The following is a 12364-nucleotide window of genomic DNA, read 5'->3' as shown; positions in this document are numbered from 1 at the left end:
TTGTAATATTGTAACAAGGGGATTAGCACATAGGTAAGGGTAGAGAAGTTTCTCCCACCTGTTGCAGCATGTGGAGATATGTAGGATGTGACCAGATGACAACTGGTGTCTTCTACCACGAGGTGTCTGCTTTTATAGGCAGTCTTTGGAGGCGGAGCCTGTGGAAGGGTTGAAAGCAGTGTTGTCAGATTCAGAACAACAGACTTCCTGGCCAAAGCCTTGAAATTTCCCGATCGCTTGCAAAATTTCCCTCCAACAAAGAATATCAATCATTAATTAAATAATTAATCATTAATGATTAATTAATTAATCATTGTACGTATTAATGGTTTCAAATTAAAATCAAATAACTATGAACAATCAATCAGAAGTACATCTTTTCCTGCAGGAGGAGGAATCTATTATAGGGCCATCCTTCTATATCTGTAGTTTATTTAGTATAGAGAGAAATATACATTTTGTGTGTGTGTGTGCTACTTCTAAGTATTATATCCTTCCTTCCTTCTCCTCTCTTCTCCCTAACATTCTGTGAATGACTGCCCGTAACAAATATAGTAAGCGAAGGGCCCTCCCTTCTTTCTTCTGGCAGAAACTGGATATTGGCCCGATTAACATTAATTGATCAGTTGCATTTAGTTTGGTTTATTACCCTCTCTTGCTGTTTTCTAACCTTCAAAGACGGTTGTAATCCATGTATTATTCCATGTACCCCAGAGATAAAGGCAAGAAGTGAGAAAGAGAAGACATGAACAGGAAGAAGATTTGACAGAATTTCCAATTTTCAACCAGAATTTCCCGCATTCCCGCCAATGCTAAGAATTTCCCATTTTGCGGTAAATTTCCCGCCATCTGACAACACTGCCTTGAAAAGGGTCCTCTTCGCATATCTTCGTGATCCTTCGGTGCTTCTAGGTACTTATGTCGAACCACGTGATTTTGTTTACTAATATGAGGGGATATTGCAATACTTAAACCGAAGGTGATAGACATAAACTATTTACGCTTTCAACATTGATTACTATAGATTGGAGGTCTGCACGGGCTCGGGTTAAACCCGCGGGCTTAGGCTCGGCTCGTTTCGCCGTTCTACAAAGCATACATGACTTCGGGCTCGGGCCGGGTTCGGGCCGTAAATTTTTAATTATATAACCATATTTCTCGGGCCTTTTCGGGTCTAACTTTGTAAATATACTGTCAACGATATTTATTAGACGTTTGGGCCGTTCTTTCTGCAGAACTTTTAATCACAACTGCAAAATTAATCCTCTAATTGCTGTAAATAAAAATACAACTTTGCGTTCATTATTAAGTTTCTGGGGGCCGCGGTGGCTCAGTGGCAGAGCGTTCACCTCTGGTGCATGGGATCCCGAGTTCAAACCCTGCTCCCGTCAAGTGAACTTTGTGGTGGACAAACACCGTGTGCGTGGGTTTTCTCGGGGTTCTCCCGTTTTCTCCCACTTTCTTCATTCCACCATTTCATTCATTACTCATAATCACCGTCTCCTTTAGCCTAACCGGCATAACCCTGGGACGTAAAACTCAAAGATTTCATTTTTTTTCATTATTAAGTTTCTATAATTCCGGCTTATTAAGGGCTCATTTGATTATCACACAGACTTGGGTCGGGCTCGGACCTAAAGGCTAAAACGTATCTCGGACTATGGTCGGGCTTCTCATTATCAACTCACGGGCCGGGCTGGGCCCGGGCTAAACATTCCAGCCCATGCATACCTCTACTATAGATTAAAAAATCGGAACAAAGAGAGAATCTTGTTGAGTTGAGTTGATTTTGAGTTTAACGTCCCGTTCAGCACCGAGGCTATATGAGACGAGGACCTACTGATTAACATGGAATCCGAACCACATGAGCTCCCGTCGGGAACCGAACCCGGGTCTTCCACGCCATAAGAGAGAATATTGTTTCTGCAATCGATTAACCGTTTTCATCTTCATCCGTAACTCTACTAAAGCCGGAAGTGATAGAATTCCACTACAGCTTCCGGTTTCAATATTGAATATAGAGCAAAACGATAAGACATTAGCGAGAAGCGTTCTTTGGAATATATAAGCGTTCTAAGAAAATGTGCTATCTTGTTTCTTAACTCTATTTTCAAACCAAAAGCTGCAGAAGTTAACCACTTCCGTCTTCACTTTAATCGCTGTAGAGTAAAAATGGTAATAAAAATACGAAAGGCGGTCTTTCAGAATCGATTTGGCATGTTAAGAAAAGATATCATGTCTCTTCTCTATATATTCAAACCGGAAATAATAGAAATGAACCAGTTCCGGTTTTAATGTGAAAATAGACATCAATATTTTAATTTTATCGAAATCTTCATGTTTATTTCACGCACGTCTATTTCATAGTTTGGTTAAATTGTCCAGACAAGTCGGAAAAGAATATCCTTATGTATTCATATGTGAATTATGTTATTTGAGAGACCACAGCAGAAGCGTGGGGAAGGGGGAGGGCAGAGGGGCCCGGCCCCCCAAAGAGGTCCGACAATGTACTTTGGTACTTTGATGTTTGTAAATTTTTTAAATATATTTTTATGTTTATATATTTTTTGTTTGTAATTTTTCTATATGTACCTATAATAACACTTGCCCCCCCCCCCCCAAATACACATCCTGGCTACGCTACTGGACCATAGGTTGTACTTTTCCACGTTTCAGTACTGCCTTTTCCGTTTTATGTAAACTGAGGACTTCCTACTTTTATTCTGTTTCGTCTCTATTATGGTCACCCGTAACTAGCACATTAATATCTTAACCTTTCTGCGGTGAACAGTCGAATCCGCAACGCTGGCTCTGAACTCAACTCATCCTATGAGAAGTAACATTCTCAATTATCATCTATCCTTATTTTCTGTTGCATTGGATAAGTAGTGAATTCAGTGGACTACGCGTCTAATCTCATTCATTGATCTGCAAGGATGAGCCGTTTGCAGGTTCATAAGAGGAAAGTCATCTACATCATCACATGCAGGTTAGTGAGAGAGAAACATCTTCCTTGCATACACAAATTCACTACACTACAATTAACACTCTACATTTCCTAAATGTTGAATGAAATACTATTAAACTCAGATATAAAATATACTTCTGTGTCAAGCAATTCATTTTTGCGAAAAGACTAAGATTAGAGATCGGTAAAGAACACGAGTCTTTGTGGCACTGAACATTGTAGGATTTAAGTTCTACCTTCATCCCTATAACCGTGTCATTAAGGCATGTCATCATTGTGGAGTAAAAGCTGATTTAATTTAGATCATTAGTTCGAACTCAATTCATTGTTACAAGCTCAAAGTTCTGTCATCATTCGATATTTTAATTTAAGTTCCAATTTAAGTATTTAAAGTACCTAGGGAATTTAGTGATTGTGATTTATACTAATTAGTGTTATACCGGTAGTTAAGAAATTATTTAGGGTCGTTGGTTCGATGTCAGTGGGATTTTAAGTTTTTTAATCATATAAAATGGTGATACTGCTACATATTATAAGATTATGTTATTTAAAGAAGTAGTTAGAGCATAACAGGCTGAGAATGAACTAGACTTTTGCTTCGGATAATATATTACAGTGTGTAACGCCTCCTCAGAATAAACAAAAGATGAAATATATTGCAAAGAAAGTTTGTGATACTAGAATTATATTTAGAACAAGGAAAGTACAATAGCGATACTAATTTAAACCGAGATCGGTAGAATGAACTACATCAGCCAGTTACGGTGAGCATTCAGTCTGAATTATGTAAGCTACCACGTTTCGATATAAAATCACACAATGACATTGTGACGTTTTTCGAGGAATTTGATGACTCGTGCGATATTAACGGATACGATAAAATAACAGAAAGAAATTATTGTTGCCAGTCGTGTTTGAAGGAAATTGCATGCTGTGGGAAAAAAATCTTACTAAAAAGGAAAAATGCAGAGATGCCATAAAATGACCTTAAAAAGGAACTGATTAAAGAGTTTAGGGACTCAAATTTAAATTTAGATATCGAAGATAGAATTTGCGATAGATCGCAAAGAGAAGGTGATCCGATCATAAATTTTATGACATGTTAGCAGTGATTGAGATATGACAGATAAGAGGAAAATAGGTGTAATAATTTGAGTTATACGTTTTTTGCCTTATTTCTTAAACAAAATACAGACAGTCATACGACACAATAGATGACTTCATAGATCTACCAGAAGTAGAGAAGAACAAATAAGATCGAGAGAAGACAAAAAAGAGATCAGGGTAAAGGAACATCTGAGTCAATTTTGGTTCAAGCTTTGCTAGGAAAACTTTTAAGAAATTTGTTACGGTAGGAAATTTGTCTGACAGTGATTCGGAAGAGAAGAAAATAGTAGTTGGAGAAGAAAATAAAAGCAAAACGACTAGTAAAAGTAAGGAATCAGGAGAAAATGTGGAAAAAGAAATTAAAAGTTGAATTGTCTAGTGCACAAATGTCAAGAATAGAAAGGTAATTAGAAGAACTAAAAGTGTCATTAGCAGGTCAAGCACAAGTGGTGAGAAATGATCAAAAAAGAAAGTAATTCAAGTCAGAATAATTACCAGGGAGGTAGTTGGAAGAATTATAGAGGTTAACAAAAACAGCTGTATAATAGTACTAATAATGGTCAGAATTTCAATAATAGGAGAAATGGGAAAAAATTCAAATAATCAAGAGTGCAAGCTATTTTAGCACGAAGGATCTACTTCTATTAAATTAGTAAAAATAAATAAGTAAATTTATGTACCTTGAACAATAATAAAATTGTGTGTATCTGTCTATCTATCTGTCGTATCATTAGTTTTTCGCGTAGAGCCATCAAATTTTGTACATAGAAAAATCTTCACAGATTAAATCGTGTAAGAAGCAGTTTCTTTAAATTTTCAACTTGAGAGCGAGTGAAGTGTCACATGTTCTATACGGTCTATGCGGGTCATAGGTCTGTCTGAGTCCCTGTGTCTGGCGGGTCATAGCTGTGGCTAGCTCTGGGTTGTCACAGGTCACAAACTTCCTAATCCTTTCCATTACTGCCAGACTGAACAAAGAACTTACATGTAACGAATGTCGTAAAGGCGTTTTATAAATGCAGAATTCGCTATAGGGAAACAAAAGTAAAACATGTAATAAAAAATCATAAAATGTATTTAAAAAAGCAAAATTTCCAATTTTTTCATAAAAGCAGCTTTTTATGGGGAAAAACCTCAGTTCCAACCCCAAATGCCTGTTTTAGTTGCATCACTACTTAATTGATAGGAAAAACCGATGAATCGCTTCTAGAAGTAACGTTGAAGGGCAAAATTTGACGTGTGGCAAGATAGTCCCCCAACTTTAGAAAATTGAAACAATGACTAGGTCATTTGTTTGTACTACGTTTGTACCGAAAATATTTTCGTTTGTACCATTTTCCTTATAGGGTTACTTGAGAAGTCAACTGGGGGGGGTATCTTGGCGCCAAGATAGCCCCTCCCGTATCACAGTACAAAATATTGAAATACACAATTCGAAAGCAAATCGTTTGTACCGTTTGTACCGAAAAAGTTTTATTTGTACTCTGATAGTTTTCGAGAAAGAGGGGATGACATTTGGGGGGGGGGCTATCTTGGTTTGTCGACTTTAGAAAATTGAAACAATGACTAGGTCATTCGTTTGTACCGTTTGTATGAAAAATATTTTAGTTTGTACCATTTTCCTTGTAGGGTTACTTGAGAGGTCAACTGGGAGGCTATCTTGGCGCCAAGATAGCCCCCCAAAATGTCATCCCCTCTTTCTCGAAAACTATCAGGGTACAAACAAAACATTTCGAATTGTGTAGGATATTTCAATATTTTGTGCTGTGATACGGGAGGGGCTATCTTGACGCTAAGATAGCCCCCCCCCAGTTGACCTCTCAAGTAACCTTATAAGGAAAATGGTACTAACGAAAATATTTTCGGTACAGACGGCACAAACGTAGTACAAACGAATGACCTAGTCATTGTTTCAATTTTCTAAAGTCGGGGGCTATCTTGGTGTACATCAAAATTTCCTGTAATAGAGCTTTCTCAGTCATCCAGACCCTATTCAATCTGGTTTGACTGTGGAATGAGAATATGGCAGAAAACGGAAGAACCCCGGGAAAAATCATGAACAAGATTGTCTATCATACTTATCTGCAGCTAAATTTGAATTTGTCAAAAAAGTCCGGAGCCTAAGATCTGGAGATTTTATTCATTCACCAGATACAGCTCAGAGACCATTTTATACTGGACATCTAAAAAAACAACAACAACAACAATGGGAAGGATTTAGGAAGGTATCGGCCAGGGCCTGTTCGGAATTCGGAAAAATTCCAAATTTCGAAAAAAATACGAATTCTGGAATTTTTTCCTAAATCAGGATTTTTTTCTAAATGTTCTTGATTTTTTCTAAATTCCGGATCTTTTAACTTTTGGAATTTTTCTGAAATCCTGATTTTTTCGAATTCCGAATTTTTCAAATTCCGGAATTTTTCGATTTTGCTTTCCGGAATGTAAAAATAAAAATTGTGGATTTGGCCTTCTGTAAGCTAAAGCTACCACATCTGAGATTCTTTAAAACAGTACAAGCATGTTAGGTTAGGACATAAAGTTGTACGGATCAACATTACATGCATTGACAATTAATCTAAAATATAATAATAGACCTTTTGGAAATTGATTTCTTTCTTGTTTACAAAACAAAAGGAAGAGGTAAGACTGAAGATTTTTGCTGCATTTATCTTTTCCCTGATCTTGATAATGACGTGTGAACATTCATCAATTTGTCAAGTTTCAACGTGATTTTTATTTTCCTACACTAAATTTAAACTGAAGCTTCTCTGATTCATTCTGTGCGGAATGTTATACGTACACAGTTGACGTCACGCCAGTTTCTTTAACACTTGATACAATCTGACAGGAAAAAGGAACACTGGGTTCAAGATATTTGGAAATATTTTCTTCTCATAGTAAGGAGTTTGTAAATTATTGCGTAGCATAGAAGGGAACGTATTTTTTTCAACTAATCTCTGTTTATTCGAAAGGTAAATAGGTGTCATTTGTAGGATTGCCAACTGACCGGTATTTTAATGGCTGACGAGTATTTTCATTAGGCTTGCCTATATGTTGAAGGTTTAAAATATTATTATTCTTAATTTGTTTCGTGCCAATAATTATATTTGTAAGAGCTTGCAACTCCTGTCATTTGTCATATTCTAAACTTCCAAAACAAGAATACATATAAAATATGAACACAATTTTTGAAAGTAAAACTGTATGGGCCTTATGCAGAGTCGTTCTGACGCTTGATTAGTGCCATACTAAAGAGGTCGACTAACATATGTTTCCTGCAGTAGTCAGGTCTTTAGTATGACGCTAACCATACGACAAAACAACTCTGCATAAGGCACTATGGGTCTTATGCAGATGACTAACATATTTCCTCAGTAGTCAGGCCTTTAGTATGACGCTAATCATACGTCAAAATGACTCTACATAAGGCCAAATTAGTTTATTCTACTTCTAAAGTTACTCTTTTGTTTCTCAACATTATTTCTACGCGAGACTGCGCACGAGACGATACAAGAAGAATTTTTGTGACAAGAGATAAGACGAGACACTAGTGCTTTTCCAATAGTCACTCAGATACCCTTTCCGACACTACTTTAGACAGCATCAAGTCTTGTCTTGCATGATAGGAATGCACTACAACTTTTCAATATTGATCTTCAATTAGCAAAAATGGACAGAAAACAACAGTTGTCTTTTTAAATCGATTTAGCATTCTAAAAATAGGCAGTATGTTCTCTCTTAACCCTATATTCAAACCAGAAGTGTCACAAATCAACCACTTCCGGTTTTAAAATTGATCGTTATATAATAAAAACGGTGATAGATAGCAAGAAGCGGTTACAATCAATTAAATATCCCAAGAATATATTACATCTCCACTGTAATTCCTCACTAAAAAAAAAAAACTGGAAGTGGTAGAAATCTACCACCAGTTCCGTTTCAATATTAATTAAAAACATATCACACCACACAAACCAAACTCTTTCACTTGAAGTACAGGTGACACTGTTACTTTTTAGACTTCCATACTATGTTATGCATAAATGTCGGAAGTCTTATAGAACGGTTTTGTCCGTCGTCTGTTTGTCAACAGGTATCGTAGCATAAACAGTAAGATATATCGAAATGAGTTTCTTGCAGTCGATTCATCGTTCCAAGAATAAGTTTCATCTCCTCCGTTAACTGTCTATTCAAACCGGAAGTGGTTCAAATTAGTCATTTCCGGTTTGAACGCTTATCGCAATAGAACTAAAACGGTAACAGATAGCGAGAAGTGGTTTCTATAAATGGTTCAACATAAAGTGACTATCTACAATACTCTACCAAAACCGGAAGTGGTTCAAATTTACTATTATTTCCGGTTTTAATACCGGTTTCAAAATTTATCGCCATAGAACAAAAATGGTAACAGGTAGCAAGACGAATTTTTGCAAACGATCAGCGTTTCGACCATCTACAATTCTCGACCGAAAACTAAAGAGTTCTGAAAGAACGTGGTTTCTTAATTATCTCTCTCTCCTTCTCCTGACATTGGGATTCGTTTTACTTCGTGTACTGAAATAAGCAAGTAGGAGTGACACGCGGAAAGCGTTTGGTTTGTGTGGCGTGACATTTTTTTCAATTAAGATTGAAACCAGAAATGGTAGCAATCCACTACCACTTCCGGTTTTAGTAGAGAAATTATATATATAGTCTTGCAACGCTTAATTAATTGCGGAAAACCACTTCTCACTATCAATTACGTTTTTACTCTATTGAGATCAACGTTAAAAATCGAATTGGTTGATTTTTGTTACTTTCGGTTTAAATAGAAGGTTAAGAGACAAGATTATATCTATTCTTCGAACGGTAAATCGATTTATAAACAAAAATTCTTCTCGCTCTTATCGATTTAACTTTATGAAGATCAATATTGAAACCAGAAGTTGTAGTGAATTTCAATCACTTCCGACTTTAGTAGAAAGTTAATTGTGAAAATGAAATGAAAGTGAATTCTTTCAGTTTAGCGTCCCACGTTTATACCCGTTAAATAGGGATGCGTTCGAGACGAGACGAGACAGAATTTTCGTGACAAAATTCCAGTCGAGAGACAGCTCTTCCAATAGAGAACTATAAATTTTTTCGAGTCGAGACATCACTTTTACAATACATTTTTGAGACGAGACAGCCTCAAATCTTGTCTCGTGCTTATCCCTACTGTTAGGCTAAGGGAGACGGATTATTAAGGCAAGTGAATGATAATGAAAGAATTGGTGGGAGGAAACGGAGTATCCCGAGAAAACCCACGGACACGATGTTGTCCACCACAAACTTACATAGTTAGGGATCGAACCAGGGACTCGACGCACCAAGGATAAGCACTCTACCAGTGAGCCACGGTGCCCACCTAAGATACTAATAAAAACAAAACGTGAAACTCGTATGGTGGATCGTCTTTTCTATCTTGGCCACATCTGAAATTGTGTTACTAAGTCTCTTGCCTTATTTCTTTTATTTAGTTTTTTCTTTTCTATTCTTTTCTTTTCTTACAAATGGGCCGAGAAACATATGTAATTGTAGGATTCAAATTTATGGTTCAGTCCTGCACAACTGCAAGAATCCATTCAGTAGTAAATGATAGGGAATAAATTGTTCTGAACTTTTTGCTTGATTATGGAATGTAGCGTCTGTTTTCAGTACCGAGACTATGTAAGACATGAAGCCTCATTCTGTAACTTGGACGCAATGCAAAATTTGTTTTAGTTTGCGATAATCAGCATAGCAGTTATGATTCCTTAATGCATTTTTTAAGTTGCATTGCGGTCAGCAAATTTTGCGCAGGTTGATATGGAAAGTCACCTTATGAACCTATTCAAGGTGGAGTCCAATCCCACAATAATATTGTCAATACACTCCTACTGGAATTGAATCCGGGACCTCGTGCATCAAAGGTGCCAATATTTGCCACTGGTTCAGAGGTCTGGATTTATGGAGGCATATTCGTGCCGGAGATAAGCAAAGATATTAGAACAATTCTATTGATTAATTGTAGTTTCGCATCCATTATCAGCTTTGAGGCTATAAGAGACAAGATCGAATGCTCCAAGTAAGATCCAAAACGAGTGAAGATACCAGCTTTTAAATTTTTCCTAGAGCAAGCGGAGGGACAATGACATTGTTTGGAGGGAAATTATTTTTGTAAATCAAAAATAATAGTTTTGTATTATCGACTTGCATTACAATATAACATGTCGGGGTAGCAATGTCATCAGGGGGCACCCCTTCTAGCGTCGTCACTATCCGAACCACTACTCTCAAGTTCCAAGCACAAATAGATACGAACATGGGATTAGACAGCTTCCATGGGAGAAAATTGAATATAATACCGTATGTGAAATTGAGTTGAATTGTGAAAAACCAAGCGATATGATTTGATATTTAGTTCAGCGTCTCTTTCAGCAGTGAGGCTATATGAGACGTGGACATAAAACTTAAAGTGGAATCCGATTCACATGAGTTCCCTTCGGGAATCGAACCTGGGTCTCCCACGTCAAAGGCGTGTAGTTAACCGCTTAGCCACGAGGAAGCTCAAAACCCCAGCGAGAAACGACTCTTTACGAATTGACAGGACACACAGTACTCGATATCAATTTTCAGTAATATCAAGTCACAGTGCAGATTCCAGTATTCAGTAATTTCACCAAATTCCTCAATTAAATATCAACTGCATCCATGCTATGACGTATGATACTATACCTATAGCGTTACTATGACATACATATTCGGAGGTCTTAGTAACTTACATGAAGAATATTATTACATCTTCTACATCTGTATCAAACGTGGATTACTAGCAGTCTGCAAATAATTATTATAAGTTATACTTCAGAACATTGATGCAATTGAAACAACTCTATAAATTTGGTCATTTTGGTGATGTCATTTAATGTATAGCTTTCAGCAGCCATTTCAGAATTTGCTAAGAGCGGGGAGGAAAGATTGTTTTCCCACACGAAAAATGAAACGAAATCTTTAAAGAGTTACGTCCCACGATTATGTCGGCTAGGCTAAAGCAGACGGTAATGAGAAATGAATGAAATGGTGGAATGAAGGAAGTGAGAGGAAACGGGAGAACAACGAGAAAACCCATTAACACGGTATTTGTCCACCACAAAGCTCACTTGGTGCTACCAACATAATAGTTTTACACTTCTTTTTAGTATACAATTTATTAAAAGTTGGTGATTCTCAAACCCAGGAGGGCAATTGCCCTCTGTCCTCTCCAAATGACGTTCTTAGCAGATACTAATGCTATTAGTGCAATATATGAATGAAATACTTATTTTGAAATACATTTTTTTTGAAATACTTATTTTAAAAAGTAGTTTTCAATATTTCCAGTGATATGAAAAAAAAAGGTGCATAACGAGTTATTACGTTGAGATAATACTGTAGTTATCTAAAAGATAATTTTATCCTGAACTAAGTAAACAAGAAAGTAACTGGTTTAGATAATAAAATCATATACCAGAACAAAAATAAACTTACCTTTTATTTTCCAACTGTGTGAACTGCAAATCCTGTTATATTCCAAAGTTAGTTTATATCCATACAGAAATGCAGGAAATAGTCTGCCGTTGTTGTGTTTGGGCTTTAGCACTGCCCGCTTTCGATCTTCACCTGACTGCACATTAAGCTCCGTCACTCTCGACTCGACTGGGGTTGTTCTCCCTGGAGTCAAGTACAGCTCTCAATTTAGAAAGGCATTCCCGAATGTGGACCACGTGATCACCTCTAAGTCGCGATTGTTTAAATTAGAAGAGAGAAGGCAGAAGAGAACTGGCTCTCAACCAAAGGATTTTCTGCTCTCTCTAACTCAAAGTTTTGACTTCTCTGCAATCAGAAAAACACTGTTTTGGTAAATAATTTCTTTTACCATATCTGGATATTGACTCAAATAATTAGAGTTTTTGTCCTTTTTCGTGCTACGTAGACCGTATGCGTATTCCAAATACTTTACTTACATTCACTCTAATACTATCCTTATTGGCAAGTTATCTCAGTTTTGACGTGTGTTATAGGATCTTCCTGTCTTTAATATAATCCATATTTTGACGCATGTTTGCAAGTGATAAGCACTCCTGATACAAAACAAGTGATAAGCATACAAAACCATAATAGACAGAGCTCAATATCACGGCAATATCATGCCTGAAGGTCGAAACAAGTGACGGCAGCAGGTTTAATTTCATGGGGGCGGGGAGGCAAGTGGAGGGCCATACACATTTTTTTTGGGGGGGGGTAGTTTTT

General features: G+C 36.9%; 1 protein-coding gene across 2 annotated transcripts in view; it reads right to left on the bottom strand.

The window, feature by feature from the left end:
• Positions 1-12059, bottom strand: part of LOC145670426 (myosin light chain kinase, smooth muscle-like) — a 227886-nt gene extending 215827 nt beyond the window's left edge. The window contains exon 1 of one of the 2 annotated variants that reach the window (XM_081739093.1): positions 11604-12059. The gene's annotated coding sequence lies outside the window, so the exon portion shown is untranslated. The remainder of the gene's footprint in view (positions 1-11603) is intronic. The other variant, XM_081739094.1, reaches the window with a different exon arrangement.
• Positions 12060-12364: the final 305 nt, after the last annotated feature.

Source organism: Thermobia domestica, chromosome 14, assembly GCF_964235325.1.
Source record: "Thermobia domestica chromosome 14, izTheDome1.hap1.1, whole genome shotgun sequence".
Lineage (NCBI taxonomy): Eukaryota > Metazoa > Arthropoda > Insecta > Zygentoma > Lepismatidae > Thermobia > Thermobia domestica.
Note: the sequence above shows the minus strand (reverse complement) of the source record. Positions and strands in the feature narration are given on the sequence as shown.